Source organism: Centruroides vittatus, unplaced genomic scaffold (assembly GCF_030686945.1).
Source record: "Centruroides vittatus isolate TY-2023 unplaced genomic scaffold, ASM3068694v2 contig_139, whole genome shotgun sequence".
Lineage (NCBI taxonomy): Eukaryota > Metazoa > Arthropoda > Arachnida > Scorpiones > Buthidae > Centruroides > Centruroides vittatus.
The window spans coordinates 1-21,393 of record NW_027120873.1 but is presented as its reverse complement, the minus strand read 5'-3'; the positions used below and the strand labels follow the sequence as shown (position 1 = coordinate 21,393).

The window sequence follows — 21,393 nt, the reverse complement described above, 5'->3', positions numbered from 1 at the left end:
ACAAGTTGTTAATCGAAAAGGGTTTTGCTGATGATAGGGATAGAGTGCCTGAAATATTTGAGGCAAAGTATAATGGAAAAAGCTATAAGAAAACTAAAGAGGAACTTAAAAAAGAGGGCTGGCTAGAGACTGACTTTAAGTTGTGGGGAGCAATAATATATAACCCACATCCGCCAAGTCAAAGAGAAATAAAGAAAGAATTTATTAGAAGATTTAAAGGATGTGATAAGAGTCTATTTGCATACAAAGTACTAAACGGAGCGATAGTTACTGAAGAACAATAGTTGTTTAAATCTTAAATAAGTGTTGTTTGAGTGTTTTTCTTGAATTATAGTTTTATGTTTTGCTTTAAGGTTTGGTGGATTTTATGGTTTTACTTTTTTGGTGTTTTAAGTCTTTTGATGTTTTTTGTCTGCCTGTGCCCTGACCCCTGCCTGCCTGCTGGTTGTTTGTACAGCAGGACAGGAGGGGAAGGAAACTGACAGAGTTTATGTTCATTAATAATGATGTTTATACTTTTTGACCTGTTTTTGGGTTTTTTACTAATGGCATTGTTAAAATGTTTGATGGGTTAAAGTTTTAAGATTTTTTGCTTTATTGCGTTTTAAGATTGTTTGTTGTTTTAACATCTTTTCTAGATTCCGACTCGCATATCTGTATTGTTACGATATGACGGGGGAATAATATCCACAGCCTTTATTTGAAGTTTTGATGTGTTAAGTTTTGAGTTAGTATGTTTAAGATTAATAAGTACTTACCTTGATGTTTTGTAGTTGTGAAAACTTAACATTGTGTTAATGTGACTTACCTTTTGTTGTTTTCTTTAGTGAGTTTGATGTTAGCTTCTTTTTGAGCTTACTTTTGAGTTTATTTATACTTACCTTGGTGGTTGTTATGTTCGTATGGTGCTAACCTGCTGTGGTTGAGATTTTTGAAGAGTCATATATTTCGTTAAGTTTCTTGTTTGTTGACTTGACCACATTCTCCCTTCGCACCAATTTGGTGAGCTTACCCGGTCGCTGTGGGCCGATATTGCGACCCAGGTGCAGGGTTTTTGTGGTATTTATGGGGCACCGCTACCCCTTTCCCATAGGGGGGTGCCCCATTCCAAACTTTAAAACCACAGTATCTGTTCTTATCAGCTTGATATCTGATAGGGCCCCCATCGGGGGCCTTCAAATATCATCTGATTTTTGAAAATAGGCTGGGAACGGGGGCTTGCTCCCTCCCGGCCACGGGTTGCCCGAGTATTGCACTACATCTCGGGAAAGCCCACCCCTTTTGGGGTAAATAAATAAGAAAAATTAGAAACAGACACAAATTAAGAAGAGAAACAATTATTTCTCAACTTAATTTTTGTCAAGCTGATAAGAACAGAGTTGAAATATTTTTATGAAAAATATTTTTACACTCCCTGTATTTTATTTGATGTGGCAGAATCGAACAAATAATACTACATGGCGACAAGTAGTCACTGTGCAGCGAATAAGAAGTAAACATTAAACAACGAGGAAGCAGAAAAATTATTTCCCAAAAAATCGAAAAAACCAATTTTTTCCGAAAATTTCCATATGCAAAAAATCGAAGATGGAATCGGCTGTTTTCGTACAATACATACACACGCTTGGAACTTTTTCGGAAGGGGGAAACAATTATATACTCGAACTTGCGTCAGTATCACGATTACGCACCGGGACGAATGCCGGGGGCGTTTTCCTCCCTCTGGCTACTGATGGTCGAAAGGATTATTTGGCACCTATCTACACTTTTAAATGCGCTATCCAGTTACTTCCTGAAGCTTTTATCATGTCACTATTATCCTCCTGACGTGATTTTCTGCGCAAAAACTGCTTTGTACGAAATGACGTCACAATTGAGGACATAGGAAATGAAAAAGACGTCTCCACACTTGGCGCGTCGGCACTTTTGATCTGTTTTTTATCGCTTCTCGGCCTTATGGCCAAGATCAGACTCGATTAGTCAGTCTTGTCTGAACTGAAAGGATATTCAGTCTTGTAAGCCCATAGCCGAGAAGGGACGAGATCCGCAGTGGATGTTCCAGTGATGTGCTGTCCATAAACGTCTTGTTGCAGTTCGAGCTATACCTAGGGAGGTATACTTACCTGTGCTGGCTGTTTCGTCTGATTCCTGGTCGTCGCCGAGGTGTTCACCGAGGTCTGCTCCCGCTGTTCCGGTCGTCTTTGAGGTGTTCCTGGAGGTTCCTGGTCGTCTTGGGTGCTCCATTGGGTGCTCCGCTGGGTGCTGCTTCTACTAGGTGGTTCCTGATTGTTGGAGATTTGGTTCCTGACTTACCTGATGTTCCTGTTCCGTTTGGACTTGGTTTTTGGTGGACTTACCTGGATCTGACTTCAATGTATAGTTGAAGTGGGACATAGTTTTTCTCGGAAGTGACTGACTGTTGGCGTATCTGTAAGAATATTTTGACTTGTTTTTTAGTGCTTAAATTGGGTATATTAAGTTAATATAAAAAATGGCAGAAGGAAGAGAAAAGGTGATAGGGGAGTTATCCCTGCAAGTGAGTGCTCAGGATGATGTGGATTGGGAAGTTATGGTGACATTTATGCTAGAGACTTTAAGGAATCCCAATGCAATTGTACAAGTGGGAAAGGTAACAAAAAGATCCTGTGTAATTACAGTGTGTGATGAAGAAGCAAAATGTAAGATAATGGAAGAAGAATGGTTGTGGAAGGATAAGCCATTGAGTGTTCGTGCTGTTAAAAATGATATAAAGAGAATAAGGTTGATAAATGTCCCCTATGAGATTGATAGAAAGGAATTAGAGAATAGATTTAAGGAATACGGACGAGTGATTCGATTTGAAAAGGTGTACTTCATGCCTAATAGCGATATATTAACAGACAAGAGATTAATGACAATACAAATGAGTAAGCAGATCCCCAATTTTGTGCACATAAGAGATTGCAAAATCAGAGTCGAATACCCCGGGGTCCAGTGGTTATGCGCTATCTGTATGTCAGCTGAACATAGGGCGAACCAATGCCCGAACATAAAATGCTATATATGTCAAGAGATCGGACATAAAAGACATGAGTGTAAAAAAGGAAATAGCAAAGAAAAAGAAAAGGATAAAGAGAAACAAGTGGGTCAGGAAGAACAAAATGAAAGAGAAACAGGTGAAAATACGAATAGGGAAAGAAGTAAAAGTGCCTTAGATGTAATACAGACGAGTGAGTTTAAAGTGATTGATAAAAAAGCTGTTGAAGGAATGGATAAGAGTGTTATTGAAGGGGCTGAGAGAGAAGGAAGTAGTGAAGAAGAAAAAAGTATTGATAAAGTAAGAAAAGAATTGACAGAAGTAATAGAAGATCTAGAATCCAGTATAGAAGAGGCCAAGGAGACAGAAAAAGAGGAGAATAAAAAGAAGAAAGATGGAAAGGAAAAGAAAACAAAAGATGGGGTTATAACTAGATGGCAAGCAAGATATAGAAATAAACTTGGAACAGAAAAAGACTATGGAGAAACATGGTCAAGGACGCCGAAAGTTTTTGACGTTAAATACAAGGGACAAGTATATAGAAAATCAAGATTACAACTAATAAATGAAGGATGGTTAGATAAGGACCTCAAATTATGGGGTTTATATTTGGGAGAAACCAGACAAAATGAAAGAAGTGATATTAAAAGAGAACTAACACGACGTTTTAAGGGATGTGGTGAACACATGTTTGCTTTTAAAATGATTAATGGCGAAATTACACAAGAGGAATAGCTATTTTGCGGATGTATTTAATATGTTCTTTACATGTTTGTTATTTTGAGTTGTATTTTGACTGTTGATTTAGATGAAACTTTTTAAATTTTTGATGTAATTACGGTGTTTTAGTTGTTTGTAAACTGCCCGGGCCCCGACCCCTGCCCGCCTGTGTGTTTAGTTAGAACAGCAGGACGGGAGGGGGAGGGAAACTGACAGTAATTTTAGATAATGATATGAGTTCAGTGATTTATTTGTAGTTATACTTACCTTAATGTTGGTCTTATGACGTGATGTTTTGATTACTTACCTGTGTTTTGCTATTTATGTTGGCGTCTTTTTATTGATGATTGTTACTTAACCTGATGTCGGTTGTTGGTCTGTAACTAACATGCTGTATTTTGGGTTTTGAGCCTTCATTGTTTTAAGGCGCTTAAGCCTTTATTTTTAACCCCACCCTCCTGGTTTGGCCCAGTAGAGGCATTTTTTGTTCTCTCGGTGGTTAATGTGGGGTGGTCATGTAAATATATGGCTCTGTGGGGTGACTTCGGTCACCCTGCTCAAAACTTTAAAATAAAGTATCTGTTCTTATCAGCTTGATATCTGATAGGGCCCCCATCGGGGGCCTTCAAATATCATCTGATTTTTGAAAATAGGCTGGGAACGGGGGCTTGCTCCCTCCCGGCCACGGGTTGCCCGAGTATTGCACTACATCTCGGGAAAGCCCACCCCTTTTGGGGTAAATAAATAAGAAAAATTAGAAACAGACACAAATTAAGAAGAGAAACAATTATTTCTCAACTTAATTTTTGTCAAGCTGATAAGAACAGAGTTGAAATATTTTTATGAAAAATATTTTTACACTCCCTGTATTTTATTTGATGTGGCAGAATCGAACAAATAATACTACATGGCGACAAGTAGTCACTGTGCAGCGAATAAGAAGTAAACATTAAACAACGAGGAAGCAGAAAAATTATTTCCCAAAAAATCGAAAAAACCAATTTTTTCCGAAAATTTCCATATGCAAAAAATCGAAGATGGAATCGGCTGTTTTCGTACAATACATACACACGCTTGGAACTTTTTCGGAAGGGGGAAACAATTATATACTCGAACTTGCGTCAGTATCACGATTACGCACCGGGACGAATGCCGGGGGCGTTTTCCTCCCTCTGGCTACTGATGGTCGAAAGGATTATTTGGCACCTATCTACACTTTTAAATGCGCTATCCAGTTACTTCCTGAAGCTTTTATCATGTCACTATTATCCTCCTGACGTGATTTTCTGCGCAAAAACTGCTTTGTACGAAATGACGTCACAATTGAGGACATAGGAAATGAAAAAGACGTCTCCACACTTGGCGCGTCGGCACTTTTGATCTGTTTTTTATCGCTTCTCGGCCTTATTGGCTAAGATCAAGCCTTGTTTGTGTGTATCTGTTTTGGTGTTTTTGGGTGTTTTCGAGCACCCAAGTCTTCGCTTCTCGTCTAAGCTTCTTAGGTTGTGTTGTAACCTAGGAAGCGCCTTTTTGTAAGGTTTCCTTACATAAAGAGGAAGTTCAGGCCTCTTCTGTGACTGAACTTTAACTAAAGTTAGAAAAGTTTTTCACTCTTTTTGCACTGGAGGAACCTGCCTGCGCATTCTAGCGTATTCGCGGGGAAATCCGGGTCAATATCCCCACGGTTGACCCCATCTTTACAGTAGGGATCTCCTATTTTTCTATACCCATGGAGGGTATATCCTCTGCCGCTTGGGCGGACTGCGACCCAATGGAGGTCGCAGGACCAACCGAGGGTCCATATAGGGTAGTCGAGGCTAGTGTAGCTTCCTCCCAAGTTAGTAAGGTTTCAGTAGCTAGCGTAAGTAAGGTAGCTGTTAAGACAAATCAGCCTGCTCCTAGTGGTGCTCCTAGGCACGTTGGTGCCTCAGTGCAGCCCACTTTTAAAGGAGTTAAGTTGGTGGGTATGAAGTCTTCAAAGGCTTCTACTCCTCAACTTGGTCAAGTCAGACAGGCTGCGCCTGTCAGCCAGGCAGGAAGTTCGGCCCCTAAGGCCAGTTTTAGTCAAGTAGCTAGCGGGATTGCTCCCAACAGCTCTGTTTCCTCGTCCGCTTCTGGGCCCTCAGCGCCCCAGAAGTCTAGTTTTGCTAGTGTTGCAGCTCGTTGGGCTCCGGCAGCTCAGGTTTCTGCTCACAGCAATAAGTTTTTCAACACTGAGCAGCTCAATGCTGGTGTTAGTGCTCAGCACAAGTGTGCTAAACCTGCCGTCCTTAACGGCAGGATGCGCAGGGTACTTAGTGCCCATGTCTCCGTCCCTGAAGGCTCATCCATTGATGAGATTCTGGATGGTATTGAGCGTACCCTTGCGCCAGGGGAGGTTTCTCGGTTTGCGCCCATGGGCAAAGACCGTTACTTCATAGGGTTTAGGTCGACTGAAAGTCGCCGCCTTCTTGTCTCTGTGGGTTTCACAGTGAAAGACGTCAGGGTCTTCCCTGTTCCCTTGGATGAAGACATAACCACTGTCTTCATCCGTTTCCTGCCGCCGGAAATGGACTTAAAAGCCGTTCGCCTGTTGATGGGCCAGTTTGGCAATGTAAAGTCCGTATCAATGATCAAAGTCCCGGGCCGCCCTCATATCGATACCGGCACGGTGAAAATCTGTCTTGAAGTCAAGAAACCAGTCCCCAACATAGTTTACTATGAGGGAGTGCCCCTGACCATGGGGTATCGTGGCGTTGAGCGCATTTGTAGACGCTGCCTCGAACCCGGTCATGAGCAGAAAGAATGTAAGGCCAACCTCTGTGACAATTGTCACAGTAGGTACCATCCTGCTAGGTCATGTCCCAGACCTTGTCGTGTCTGCTCCGGTGACCATAGCATTCTTGCTTGTCCTTCAAAGGGTTCGGTTGAAGAAGCTGCAGCTTCTGACAACCTTGAGATGGAGGTGTCTGTAGATGCCTCTGTCTCCGTCTCTTCTCCCGTCCAGCAGCCGGAGGCCCCAGTTGTTGAAAAGGTTGTCGAAGAAACTGTTCCAGCTCCATGCGTGGAGACTGGCTTAGATAATAAGCTAGCAAATAAGGTAGAAGAGCAGGATAACTCTAAGCTAGAACAGCGGGAGCAATCTGGTAACAGAGTTAGGACTAGAAGTAAAACTAGTCGTAAAACTAATGATAAGGGGAGAGAAGGTGAAACCAGCAGCGACGAGTCAGCTGCTGGGGGATCCGACTCTGGGAGGGAAGGCAGACCCAGTAAGCGGGCCTGCCGAACTAGACGTAGGAAGAAGAAGGCCAAGGCTGGCAAGTCCTCCGACCCAAGTACGGAGGAATACTAACCACCCTAACTGAACCATGTCACTTAAAATACGTCTAGCAACCCTTAATTGTAATGGACTTCGGTCCATTCCCCGGCAATTATTTCTTGCATCCCTTTTACCCTCCCTTCAGCTAGATATTCTAGCCTTGCAGGAGACGTATTTTGAGAACATGCGAAGGGTTAGGGCCTTTAGGCCTAAAATAAGGGGCTATAATAGCTATTATAGCTTCTCCAGGGGTAGGAGCGGGGGAGTTGCACTCCTCGTCTCCTCCAGTATCACAGTCCAACAGTTCGTCACAGACAGTGACGGACGTTTAGTTTGTTTGGATATTGTTAAAAACAAAAAAACTGCTAGGGTTGTTTGTATTTATGGCCCCACGAGGTCTAGCTTACGTTCGGAATTTTTCCAAATTCTTGGCAGCTACTTAGCTACCAATAGAGACATATTTGTCATTGGTGATTGGAATGTGATCCTCCGTCCAGACGACAAGGAAGGAGGAAGCTGGTACCCTGATAGTTCTAGGAATAAACTCGAAGACCTCCTTAGTAATTATTCCCTCAAGGATGTGCAGCTTACTGTTTTGCCCGGCCACTCCATCTTTACTTGGTGTAATGGCAATGGCTCTATCAAGTCGAGGTTGGATAGGATGTATTCTAACATCCCTTCTTCTGCTTCCGACTTTTCTGTCCTACCTCTCTATTTCCAGGGGGCTCGGTTTTCGGACCACTCCCTGGTGATGGCTACTTTCAATCTATCCTGTTCTTCGAAACGTAACCGTTTCCTTCTCACCCCTGATATTCTTAGGGATGAGGAATTTCTGTCCGAAGCGGACACGCTACTAACCAGCATGCTCTCTCTATCCACTGTCAGCCTAGAGGATTGGTGTCGGACCAAGGGGGAGATCCTCCGCCTTGCCCGCTCAACCGATAGGCGCCTTCGCCGCAAGAGGCATTGCCGCTTGCGGATTCTTCAACGCTTCTTGTCTGACTGTCGCTGCAGCAAGGACGACTCTGGGTACATCGAAGGTTTAGTCAAGCAGGCTTCGGCCAGCATCTCTGCCCTTTTGACTAGTCGTTTCGAACACGCCCATGAAAGGTATAAGATCTCCCGTCTTAACACCCCGAGGCGTTTCGACTCGAATTTTTTTGGCCGTTATAGCAATGATAAGTCTAAAACTAACGTTCCCTCCCTTTTAAAGCACGATGGCACCTTAACTACCGACGACCGAGAGATTACCCAGGAGTTCTTTCGGCACTTTTCACAGTTCTTCGCCTCTGATCGTGTCGACTCATCCCAATGGGAAGACATGACCAAGGCAGTTCCTACTGCTTGTCTTCACCCCTTTCCAGATTTGTTTTCCCAGGATTCGGTTAGATTGGCCATTTCTGCTATGCAGGCTGGCAAGTCTCCTGGTCCTGATTGCTTACCAACTGAGTTTTATAGAGTCTTTTCTGATAAATTGTCCTCCCTTCTGCCCATGGTTTACAAGTCTCTGTCTCCCGACAACCCTAGTATTTCAAAATTCAACTTGGGACAGCTCTCTGTTCTTCCCAAGTCTAATAACTGCACAACCGTCCACCATTTTCGGCCTTTAACGCTTACTAACGTAGACTATAAGATCTACGCGCGGATCATTTACAACAAAATTGGTTCCTCCCTTGCCCCGTGTATTGTTAATACCCAAACAGGAGGTATTCCCAATAGATGTATATTAGATAATCTAAGTTTTATTAGGCTACTTAGTGAGTATTGCTCAAATAGGAAATGGCCGTTAGCTTTGCTTTCGATTGACCAATCGAAAGCTTTTGACCGTGTTGATCACGGTTTTCTTTGGCATGTTTTAAAAAAGTATGGCTTACCTGACGAGGTACTTTTGGCTATCAAAATTATGTATACCAAGGCTCATTGCCGCATTAGTGTTAACGGCCATCTCTCTGACCCCTTTCTGCTCGGAAAGGGCGTCAGACAGGGGTGTCCTCTCTCTATGTTTCTTTTCTCCCTTAGTATCAACACCCTCTTGGGTGAGGTACAAAGGGACTTCAGTATCTCAGGCTATCCTATGCCTGGGTACTATAAAGCGGACTACTATAAGTTCGTGGCCCATGCGGATGACGTCACCTTTTTTGTGAAAGACAACTGGGCAATCTCCAGAATCTTTGGCCATTTTGACAGATACTGTCAGGCCTCTGGAGCTGTCATCAACAAGGACAAGTCTTCTTTTCTTCCACTTGTTGGTTCTGTCTCCCTTCCTGCTTGTTTTTCTTACATCCCTGTGAGCCGTAGTGTTAAGATCTTAGGTTTATATTTTGGTGCCGACTCGGCCAAACAAAATATGAAGGAGATCGAAGTTAAAGTAAGGGACAAAATTTCCATTTGGTCGGGAAGCTATCTCTACTTTCCTAGTAGGATAGCTGTCTACAAAAACATCATGTTTGGCATTTGTGTTTATTATGCCTCTGTTTTTGGCCTGGACGCAGGCTTCAGGCATATTAATCGTCTCCTTTTTTGTTTTGTCTGGGGCAACAAGCCCGAATGGGTTAGTAGGAATATTATGTATAATACCAGAGCAAACGGTGGATGGGCCATGTTTGAGCCCACCCTCTTCTCTGCTGCTGCCCAAATTAGGCAGTTGGTCCTTGCCCTTAGTGCCCGCGATCACCCGGTCAGTAAGCTTTACTGCTTCTTTCTCGGGTATCGCCTTAAGTTGCTTTTACCTGATTACAAGGTAAACCTTATGCCCAAAGTGCTGGTTCCACCACCCTTTGTGAAAGTATGGTGCACGCACCTTTTAAAACTGTCACAATCTAATAATCTTCCTAATGTTAAGACTAAGGCTTGCGATATATATCGCCACCTTAGGCCCGACACTCCTCTATTTCTTTCACCGTTGGTCACTCAGGCCCAAATCGATTGGGCCACTGTTTGGCGCAGATGTTTTGATGGGTTTATACCCGAACACTGTGTCGAACTTCAGTGGAGAGCTCTGCATAACGCACTCTCCACAAGGGTTAAACTCCGGTCTATCGGAGTTTACGTTCAGAGTGAAAACTGTCCAATGTGCGACTCTTCGCCAGAAACGGCAGCACATCTTTTCTATTTCTGTAGGGTAGCGAGGAAAATTTGGGGTTGGATAACCCACCTCCTCGGACTGCCCTTTCTGTCACGTGAGAACGTAGTTCTTCACATACTGTTTAACAGAGGCACCACCTCTCCCTACGTGATTAGTCTTCTTATCCATATGGCTAAGCACGAGTTGTGGCTGGCCAGGTGTAGGAAGGTGTTCAACCACAAGATCACCACCCACCGCCTCTTTCGTACTAAAATCCGTGAGGCTCTAGCTATCAAGCTCCTCTCGGACTTTCAGTCTCTTCCAAGGGCTACATTTTTATCTTTCTGGGATACCCCGAACCAGATCTTATGGGTCTGGAGCGACGGTAAACCAACTCTCAACGATATTACATCTATCTCTTAAGTGCACAATAGTAATAAGTTAGTGTAGACTTCCATTAGTTTTTAATTTCTGGTCGTAGGGAAGTGGATTTCTCTTTTAGCCAGGTGGGCTGCCACTTCCCTTTAGTTTCTCTTCAGTCTTACTACATCTCTATGCCTTTTCCCATAGGGATGTAGTGTTAGCTATTTAGGGAGTTTCTTCCTCCCTGTCCATCTTATCCAACGATTCCCCTGGCACCTGTCCAGTGGGATAGGATACTGTTTTTTTATGTCTTGTGGCCGTTGACTCCCTTACCTTATGGTATGCGTGACGAGGCAAAAACAACTGTTTATTTCCGTTAGTTCTTCTATCCTCGCAATACAGGGAACGGCCTTTTTCACAAAGGTGGGGACCCTGTGCGGCGAGGAGGTACTGATTCGAGGATTAGTCAGTTATTGCGGACGCGGTTGGCGGACTTTCGTCATCTCGCAGGGGATCATTTCCCCCCGTATAACATATATGAGACTCAGTATCTGTTCACGTTCCCTGGGCTGGGGCCTTTGCCGGCAGCTATTAGGGGAACGGTGACCTGCCGTTTGGTCGAAGCCATTGGGTTGCGATTTTGCCGTGCTGGGGCTTTTGCCGGCAGCAATACGGCATGTTTTTGAAACTGCGACCATTGGGGGCACTCCTTCCTCTTGTGGGGGGCTCTGCCCCCGGTGGAGACGCGGGATCTTCGGATCCCATTAAACTTTTAGGATCGTATCTGTTCTTATCAGCTTGATATCTGATAGGGCCCCCATCGGGGGCCTTCAAATATCATCTGATTTTTGAAAATAGGCTGGGAACGGGGGCTTGCTCCCTCCCGGCCACGGGTTGCCCGAGTATTGCACTACATCTCGGGAAAGCCCACCCCTTTTGGGGTAAATAAATAAGAAAAATTAGAAACAGACACAAATTAAGAAGAGAAAGAATTATTTCTCAAGTTAATTTTTGTCAAGCTGATAAGAACAGAGTCGAAATATTTTTATGAAAAATATTTTTACACTCCCTGTATTTTATTTGATGTGGCAGAATCGAACAAATAATACTACATGGCGACAAGTAGTCACTGTGCAGCGAATAAGAAGTAAACATTAAACAACGAGGAAGCAGAAAAATTATTTCCCAAAAATTCGAAAAAACCAATTTTTTCGAGAATTTCCATATGCAAAAAATCGAAACTGGAATCGGCTGTTTTCGTACAATACATACACACGCTTGGAACTTTTTCGGAAGGGGGAAACAATTATATACTCGAACTTGCGTCAGTATCACGATTACGCACCGGGACGAATGCCGGGGGCGTTTTCCTCCCTCTGGCTACTGATGGTCGAAAGGATTATTTGGCACCTATCTACACTTTTAAATGCGCTATCCAGTTACTTCCTGAAGCTTTTATCATCTCACTATTATCCTCCTGACGTGATTTTCTGCGCAAAAACTGCTCCGTACGAAATGACGTCACAATTGAGGACATAGGAAATGAAAAAGACGTCTCCACACTTGGCGCGTCGGCACTTTTGATCTGTTTTTTATCGCTTCTCGGCCTTATGGCTAAGATCAAATGTGTAGTATCTGTTTAGTTGATCTGACTTATTACTAATATTTGCTTGCTTTTTACAGATTTTTGCCGTTTTTTGCTGTTGTTTTGCCTGTTTTTACCTGGATTTTATTGGACTTATTGTGTTTTACGTTTTTAAGGATCCTCTACAAGTGTTTTAGCCTTTTGGTGAGTTTTTTGGACTTTTTATTTTTACTGACTTTAACACCTGCCTTGCCGACGAGTTCGGCTGCCGCCAGATGAGCACGACTAGCTCATCGGCGAGCAAATCGTCTTTAAGAGGCCGTCGGATGGGCTCCCCTCGCTCATCGACGAGTCAGTCATCTCCCAGTGGCCGTTCGATGGGGCCCTCGCCTACACCAGTGAGCCAGCTGAAGCCGACTAGCCGTCGGACGGAATCCCCTCTTCCGTCGACGAGCGCAGCATCTGTTTCGGCACCAGGAGATTATGGTAACCAAGGACTTACCTGGGAATCTTCGGCTGCACCTGCAGAGAATATCCGGGAGGAGGAACCTGGAAAAGAAAAAGAAGACTTTAGAAGAAAGGCAACGGGAACGGATGAAACGCTACTCGGAGATAAGGTCCATTAGAATTATCACCAAGGAAAGAATAGACACTATGGAACTGTTAAAAGTGTTAGAAGAAACGCTTGATAAGAAGGGATGTGTCGAGCAAATATGCTACCACCCAAGGAATATTGTAGAAATAGGATTTAAAAGTGTTCAAGATAAGGTTAATATTATCGGTCGTGAAATCAAGGTAGGACAATTTCATTATACCTGCGAAAGTCTAGAATCAGAATTAATTGCGCTAACGGTTCGCTTGGCCCCTACTGAACTCGATGAAGAATTAATTAGAGATATGTTTAAGAGTTATGGTAAAATAATTAAGATTCATATAAATACTTACCCTAATACGGATGTTAAAACTGGGTCATATAGAGTTGTATTGTTAACCAGAAAAAATATTCCTAATTTTATAGAGGTATTAGGGAGAACTGTGCAAATTTTGTATGTAGGACAAAGAAAGGAATGTAGGAAATGTGGGAGTTGTGAGCATGAGGCTATAAATTGTAATATTAAATTATGTTACATATGTAAAAGTCCGTTTCATTTACGAAAAGATTGCGACCTATGCTACAACTGTAAAACAAAGCATGATAAAGATAGTAATTGTCCTAAATTAACATTTGCTGAAATATGTAAGCGAGGACCTAGGAACAAAAGTATCGAAAGGAAAAGGGAGCGTAGTGTAGAAAGGGTAAATAGGAAAAATAGTATAAGGGAAGAGAAGGAGACAGAGTTATTAGAGAATGTAAGTAGGAAAACTAGTATAACAGAAAATAGGGAGATAAGTAAAATAGAAAAAATTAAGCAGCAGTTAAGGCGGTCAGGAGATAAGATGGAGACAAATGAAAATGAAAAGGAAGATAAAAAACGTAAAAGAGATAGTGAGGTATTTGATCCTAAAGATAAATGTGGTTTTGTCCAACAGACGAAAGAAATAATGGAAAGATTTAGTGGCTCGCAAATAGAGCTTAATAGATTGTCTCCAACACCGACAGGTAACTTGATAGGTTTTGATTTTACACCGGAAAATAAGTTAGAAAGCAAGAAACCGAAAACAAACGTAACACCTAATACCGATAATGGATAGAACAATTAACTTAAATATTCGCACAATAAATATTTCTGGTTTTAAAAATGTTGGTAAACAGGTTGAAATTTTGAATTTGATTCTTTCTAATCGCATTGATATCTTAGGAATACAGGACACAAACATTGTAGATTTTATAGAATTGAGATCTTTGAGAAGAATTTTTGTTGAGTATAATATTTACAGCTCTTTTGCTGTTCGGAAAAGTACGGGTGTTTTGTTACTAATCCATAAAGGTATTAAAGTTCAGGACTTTAAGACGGATGATAAAGGGAGAATAGTAACAGTTGATATCGAAATAAATAATAATCAGATTAGAGTTGTAAATATATATGCACCCCCACATACTACTGAGAGGAAGGAATTTTATAAAAATTTTATTGAGTTTTTAATTGGGGGAAGGGATATTATATTTATGGGAGATTTTAACAATATTCTGTCAGTTTTAGATAAAAATGGTACTTTACAACCAGACAGTTCACGGGGCATTTTAGCCAAGATTATACAAGATTTTAAACTTTATGATACTTACCGTTTATTTTATCCATCACGTTTTGATTTTACTTGGCAAGGGAAGGGAATTAAGGAACGCCTGGATCGCGTCTATGTCTCTGAAACGTTAAATAATATTTTAAACATATATTCATATGAAATAAAACATAATAACAGGAAAATATCGGACCATAAAATGGTCGAGGTAAATATATGTTTAGTAAATAAAATAAAAGTAGAAAATAGAGTAAAGATAACAAAAGAGGTGCTAGAGGATGAAGAATTTATAAAAGAGACAAAACATATGTTAGAAAATAGTAAGGAAAATATTAGTTGGAATAATTGGATAGAATTAAAAGAGAATATTTGGAAACAAGTAGAAAAGACATGGAAAAGTATTAAAAGGAAAAGATTCAATAAGGTGAAAAAATTACAAAGAGAACTTACTAAAAATATATTACAGGAAAATTATGATGAAATAAATAGAATAGAAAGAGAAATAAGTAATGAGATTGAAAAGCGTAACAAAGAGGGTTATGTAAACCATAAAATTGCGAAATATAGTATTAGAAGACAAGCTGAAAAGCATCTATTTGCAAAAAAGGTAACTTTAAAAGAAAGCTTAGAAATAAATAAACTAAGTGTTAATAATAATATAATAACAAATGATGACGAAATACTTACCCAATTTGTTAATTTTTATTCCAACTTGTTCCGGGAAGTTGCCTCAGACGAATCATATTGGGAGTTGATTAGTGCATGTATTAAACCTGTAAAAGAAAAGAAAGATAATATTATTAATAAAGAGATTAGTAAAAAGGAAATTAGTGACGCGATCCAGGATTTACATACGCGAAAAGCTCCGGGGAGGGATTTTTTAAACGCAGAATTTTATCGTTTTTTTGGGGAAGATTTTATCGATATACTTTATACTTTATACAATTTTAATGATTTTAGTAGCCTTTTTGCTATGGGGAAAATGATTTTAATAAATAAAAAGAACGTGATGGATAATAGTTTTAGTAATTTTAGACCTATCACCCTTTTAAATTTAGACTATAAGATTTACAGTTTTATCATTGCCAAACGTCTAGAGAATATTTTTAGTAATGTTATTGTCAAAACACAAAGCGGAGGCATTAAAGGTAGATCAATACATAACAATTTATTTTGTATGAAAACTATTAATGATCTATATATAAACTGTAATCGCCCGCTCTCCATTCTCTCAGTTGACGTCAATAAGGCCTTTGATACGGTGAACAGGACTATTTTATGGAAAATTTTAGATATCTATGGCTTAAATGAAAATGAAATAAAATTGTGTACAAAGATTATATACTTTACCTTACACGTCAATATTTTTAAAGGGTAAAATGTCGGACAATATAGCCTGTGATATAGGGGTAAGGCAGGGATGCCCTTCATCTATGATTTTATTTACAGTTTATATCAATATTTTACTTGAGAATATACAGAAAGATGACTTGATTGATGCCGTATACATTCCTGGTAAATGTGAAAAGATTAAATTCATTGCCCATGCAGATGATATAAGTTTTTTTATTTTAAATGATTTTAGTTTAGAGAGGATTTTTAAACATTTACAAATTTTTAGTATTTTAACAGGCATGAAAATAAATAAAAATAAATCAAAGTTATTATCTATAGTGGGTAACATAGGAAATAATGTAAGTGAAATCGAAAAAGTACAAGATTTAAAAATACTAGGTATATGGTTTGGCAAAAATTCACATGTGAATAACTTAAATGAAATCAAAAAGAAAATTAATGAAGCCATACAGGAATGGGAAAAAATATGGTTATACCTACCCGAAAGGATTGTTATTGCAAACAAGGTATTGATATCTAGAGCAATTTATACTTTATATTATACTAATTTAAATTTAAGCGAGGCTAAATCTATTGAAAAGATGATTTTTACGTATATATGGGCTAGTACTTTTGAGCCTTTAAGCCGTAAGATAATGAAAAATGACGTCAACTTGGGAGGGTGGGGAGTTAGGGATGTCAAGTCTTTAGAAACCTCTTTACAGTTATCTCTAATTTTTAATAACCTTTTAAACAATATACACCCCGTTTTTAACGTTTTACAATATATTTTAGGACCCATTTCAAAACGAATTTCTAAGAACAGTAGTATGTTTCCCTTTTATTTGGGTAATAAAAAGTCCTATAAACGATGGAGAGATTTAATTATACAAGTTTTAACCGATAGACCAGAGATTTTAGATTATAATAGAATTCGGCCTATCGATCTTTATAAAATTATTTTTAAACAACACATTAATATAAACATGCAAACGAGCCAAATAAATTGGAATGCTATTTGGAAAATTATACATGAATTACCAGCTGAATGGGTGGAAACTTCTTGGCGCATTTTAAATAATATAATTATCACAAAAGAATATTTATTAAGATTTAATAGAAACAATAATGCTAATTGCCCAAGATGTGGCCAAGTCGAAACTATTAAACATATTTTTTTCGAATGTGAAATAGCTAAGTCAGTGTGGGGTTGGCTCGTTAAGATTTGTAAAGTTTCAATAAATTGGGAAATCGTTAGATTTAATACAGGTTATTGTACAAATAGGCAAATTAATTATTTCTTAACATGGATGATTGCATTGATTAAAAGGTCATTATGGAAAGCTAGATGTTTTATGATTTTTGAGAATAAATGGTGTAATGCATCATTGATGGTATGCAAAATTAAACAAGAGGCAATATATAAGATAAGAAGCGATATATGTAATATGACGCAAACAGAATTTAATTTAAAATATAATGGCACTGATAAGGTCTTGAGAATTAGCGATTTTAACATTTTATTTTGTGATGATTGGTAATATTTATACATTGTTTGTTCTACTAACAGTTTATTGTTTTGTATTTATATTTATACATTTATATCTTTTTACATTACCGTTTTTGGGTTTTATTTGTGTGTTTTATTGTTATTTTTATATTTAAATATGATTTATATTGTGTATAGTCACTTACCTTGTGTTAATGGTGGCTTACTGTTTAGTGATGTTTCCAAAAACGAAAATTACGTTCAGGTTAAATACTTTATTATTATTGATTGGTCTTAAATTGTTTATTATGATGTTTTGATGTTTAATTTGTTTACTCTCTTTTGATGGAGGTTTTTTCGGGATAATGATGACCCTGTAAAAGAAAATAACTATGTTATAAAATTGTTTGATTTATAATAGTTTATGTACAATTTATATATTGATATTTTCCCGTTTTTGGGTTTATATTTTATTTGTATATTTTGATGTTTTATTTATAATTCATTTTGTTTATAATTACTTACCTTTGTAAAAGGAAGTCTTCATTTATTGATGATGTTCCTGAAAAAGAAAAAGATTATGTTAAAATAATTTAAACCCATATTTATACTTACCTGGTTGAAAATTTTTACCTTTAGTAGTTTACCTTATGTAATACTACATTGCACTTATGCAATATAGTAATTGATGTATGTAAAAAAGGCTAAATTATTCTTTTTTTATATATTATTTTAATTGTGTTTATACTAATTATGTTAAACTTACATTGTAATTAACTTATATTGTCGGGTTTTGTCTTTTGTATGACTACTTGTTGCCTAATTATTGTAACTAACTATTCTTTGTATACTATGTAAAGGGAGTGTCTCATGAGCAGATTATTGAGGGGTTCTCTGCCATGTTTTCTGTATGTATAACTCTCTACAAACTTTAAAAACACATAGTATCTGTTCTTATCAGCTTGATATCTGATAGGGCCCCCATCGGGGGCCTTCAAATATCATCTGATTTTTGAAAATAGGCTGGGAACGGGGGCTTGCTCCCTCCCGGCCACGGGTTGCCCGAGTATTGCACTACATCTCGGGAAAGCCCACCCCTTTTGGGGTAAATAAATAAGAAAAATTAGAAACAGACACAAATTAAGAAGAGAAAGAATTATTTCTCAAGTTAATTTTTGTCAAGCTGATAAGAACAGAGTCGAAATATTTTTATGAAAAATATTTTTACACTCCCTGTATTTTATTTGATGTGGCAGAATCGAACAAATAATACTACATGGCGACAAGTAGTCACTGTGCAGCGAATAAGAAGTAAACATTAAACAACGAGGAAGCAGAAAAATTATTTCCCAAAAATTCGAAAAAACCAATTTTTTCGAAAATTTCCATATGCAAAAAATCGAAGATGGAATCGGCTGTTTTCGTACAATACATACACACGCTTGGAACTTTTTCGGAAGGGGGAAACAATTATATACTCGAACTTGCGTCAGTATCACGATTACGCACCGGGACGAATGCCGGGGGCGTTTTCCTCCCTCTGGCTACTGATGGTCGAAAGGATTATTTGGCACCTATCTACACTTTTAAATGCGCTATCCAGTTACTTCCTGAAGCTTTTATCATCTCACTATTATCCTCCTGACGTGATTTTCTGCGCAAAAACTGCTCCGTACGAAATGACGTCACAATTGAGGACATAGGAAATGAAAAAGACGTCTCCACACTTGGCGCGTCGGCACTTTTGATCTGTTTTTTATCGCTTCTCGGCCTTATGGCCAAGACCAAGACTTGACCAGTCAGTCTCGTCTCGGACACATAGTCAATGTGCTTGTAAGCCCATACCGAGAAGGAAGCAACCCGCAGATGCCGATGTTCCTGCTGGATATGGACCGTGACCTGTGACCTGTGTTGGATACTTACCTTGGTGGACCTACCTGGAATTTCGTTGCTGATCCTGTTTTCCTGGCTTGTTGGTGTTCCTCCGTGGACGGATGTTCTGAAGACGGATTCCTGGTGCTGACTTGAAGTTGGAGTATGGACTTTGCTGTTTTTTCTGCATTGGACTTCTGGTAAAAGAAATATTTGGACTTAGAATTTTGAACATAAAGTTTTGGACATTGATTGTGAGTATTATCTCTTATTTGATAAGTTAAAATGGAGATTGATAAGTACGAAGAATTAGGTCTTAGACTTTCAAGTGAAAGAGATGTGGATTGGGAATCTTTTTTGCTACAGATGGTAGAGAAAATAAATGTTGATGATTCGATATTATTTATTGACCAGTTAAATAGTAGAAATTGTGTAATAGTGACTAAAGACGAAAGTGTATTTTTCTACATTTTGAACAGACCATGGAAATGGGAGGATACATTTGTATTCGTTTATCCCATTAAGGGGAATGTGAAAAAGTTGGAAATGAGACATGTACCTTATGGGTTAGATGAACAGTTGGAGAAAGTTCTGAGTGAATATGGTCATCTTCGATCATTGTTTCGTCTTAACTTTTCTGAAAAATTGAAAATACAATCTGGTTATATGATTGCTAATATATACATGAAAAAAGAGATTCCGAATTATTTAATAATAGGAAATAAGAAAATAAGAATAGAATATAAAGGAGTAAAGTGGTTGTGTGCGGTCTGTTTAGATGAAAACCATAGGGTAAGAGAATGTCCTCAGGTGACCTGCCATGTTTGCGGCGATAAAGGTCATAAAAAGAAAGATTGTACTAAAGGAAAAGAACAGAAAGATAAAAGTATAGATAATGAGGATAAGAAAGATAAAGAGAACAGTATTTTAATAGATGAAAATAATAGCAAAGTAATGGAAAGGAGAGTAATTAGTCCAGAACAAAGAATAGAAAAGGCACAGGAAGTGCTAGAGGAAGTTTGTAAGGAGCTAGAAATGAGCATAGAGAAAGAAAAGGGAGAGGACAGGAAACGAAATAGGGAAAGTGATGGTAGTGAGGAATCACCTATTAAGACAAAAAGAGAATTAAGAAAGCAAAGATTTGTAGGAAGAGTTAAGATTACGAAGGAAAAATGGAAAGAGTGGAAAGAGTCAGGGCCAGAAGCATGGCCAAAAAGCTTTCACTTGAGATGTGCAGGATTAGTCACAAAGAAAACATTAAAAGAAGTACAGGAGGAAGGTTGGAAACCAGAAGAAATGTGTTTATGGAACGAATACGTACATGAGACAGACAGAGAACACAAAAAGACACTGAGACAAGAATTGGAAAGATGTTTTTCTAGATATGGAAAAGGGACTTTTGCTTATAAGATGTTTGCTGGAACGATTATTAAACCAAATTGATTATGGTTTTGTTTTGAGAAGCGATTATTACTTGTGTTTTATATTTCGGGTTGGATGTTATAATTGTTCTTTTAGAATGATCCTTTTTGATCATTTTTTCGCTTATTTGGTAGTGTCAATTTTGTGTTAATGTGAGTTGATATACTTACCAGTAATTAAGAATTTGATGTGATTGTGTGAATATTAATATTACTTACCTTTAGATTTGATGTTTTTTTAGAATTGTGTATTGCTTGCTTGTTGTAGATCTGAAAGAAAAAATATGCTTTAAAATTGGGATGATAAATAGTTAGTTTAGTTAGTATTGTGTTAAGTTGATTAATGATTATGTTTGATATTTAGTTTGGATTGATTATGTTAGTAATGTTAAGATTATTAGAGTATTGATTTAAATGAATGATAGATAGTTATGTTAGTATTAAATTTTTTTTTTGTTATTTGTTAAGTACCCGACATTAATTGTCAGGTCTATTAAATAGTATTTTTATATTATACTTTTGTTTTGGATTATTGGTTAATATTTTTGTTTTGGGTTATTGGTTTGTATATTTTGATTATTGAGAATAATTTGTAATGCGCTGTTTTGGTGAAAAGATTATGGTGAAATGAATCTACGGAATTTTGGATTCTTGTATAACAAGTGTATGAATTTGTGGAATTTTAAATTTTTTGTATAACACGTGTTATGGTTTTTTGGATATTTTTGTAAATAACTATGTATACTATTTGAGCAAGTGTAACCTGGTGTAAACGGCATGAAAGATCATGCCGTATAGTAATCTGTTTTGTAATTGCTGCTTTGGGCAGCCTTGCTTTCAAACTTTAAAATAAATAGTATCTGTTCTTATCAGCTTGATATCTGATAGGGCCCCCATCGGGGGCCTTCAAATATCATCTGATTTTTGAAAATAGGCTGGGAACGGGGGCTTGCTCCCTCCCGGCCACGGGTTGCCCGAGTATTGCACTACATCTCGGGAAAGCCCACCCCTTTTGGGGTAAATAAATAAGAAAAATTAGAAACAGACAC

The 21,393-nt window shown here is 38.6% G+C and overlaps 2 non-coding genes and 4 pseudogenes across 2 annotated transcripts; all 6 read left to right on the top strand.

The window, feature by feature from the left end:
- The first annotated feature begins 1,099 nt into the window (after nucleotides 1-1,099).
- LOC136968093 (U2 spliceosomal RNA) lies at nucleotides 1,100-1,281 on the top strand (annotated as a pseudogene).
- Nucleotides 1,282-4,295: 3,014 nt separating this feature from the next.
- LOC136968100 (U2 spliceosomal RNA) lies at nucleotides 4,296-4,467 on the top strand (annotated as a pseudogene).
- Nucleotides 4,468-11,214: 6,747 nt separating this feature from the next.
- Nucleotides 11,215-11,397, top strand: LOC136968099 (U2 spliceosomal RNA). Its single transcript, XR_010879600.1, has one exon. It is a non-coding gene; the product is annotated as a U2 spliceosomal RNA (small nuclear RNA).
- Nucleotides 11,398-12,055: 658 nt separating this feature from the next.
- LOC136968096 (U2 spliceosomal RNA) lies at nucleotides 12,056-12,149 on the top strand (annotated as a pseudogene).
- A 5,816-nt stretch (nucleotides 12,150-17,965) lies between these two features.
- On the top strand, nucleotides 17,966-18,151 carry LOC136968098 (U2 spliceosomal RNA). The gene has a single exon (XR_010879599.1). It is a non-coding gene; the product is annotated as a U2 spliceosomal RNA (small nuclear RNA).
- Nucleotides 18,152-21,174: 3,023 nt separating this feature from the next.
- LOC136968092 (U2 spliceosomal RNA) lies at nucleotides 21,175-21,356 on the top strand (annotated as a pseudogene).
- Nucleotides 21,357-21,393: the final 37 nt, after the last annotated feature.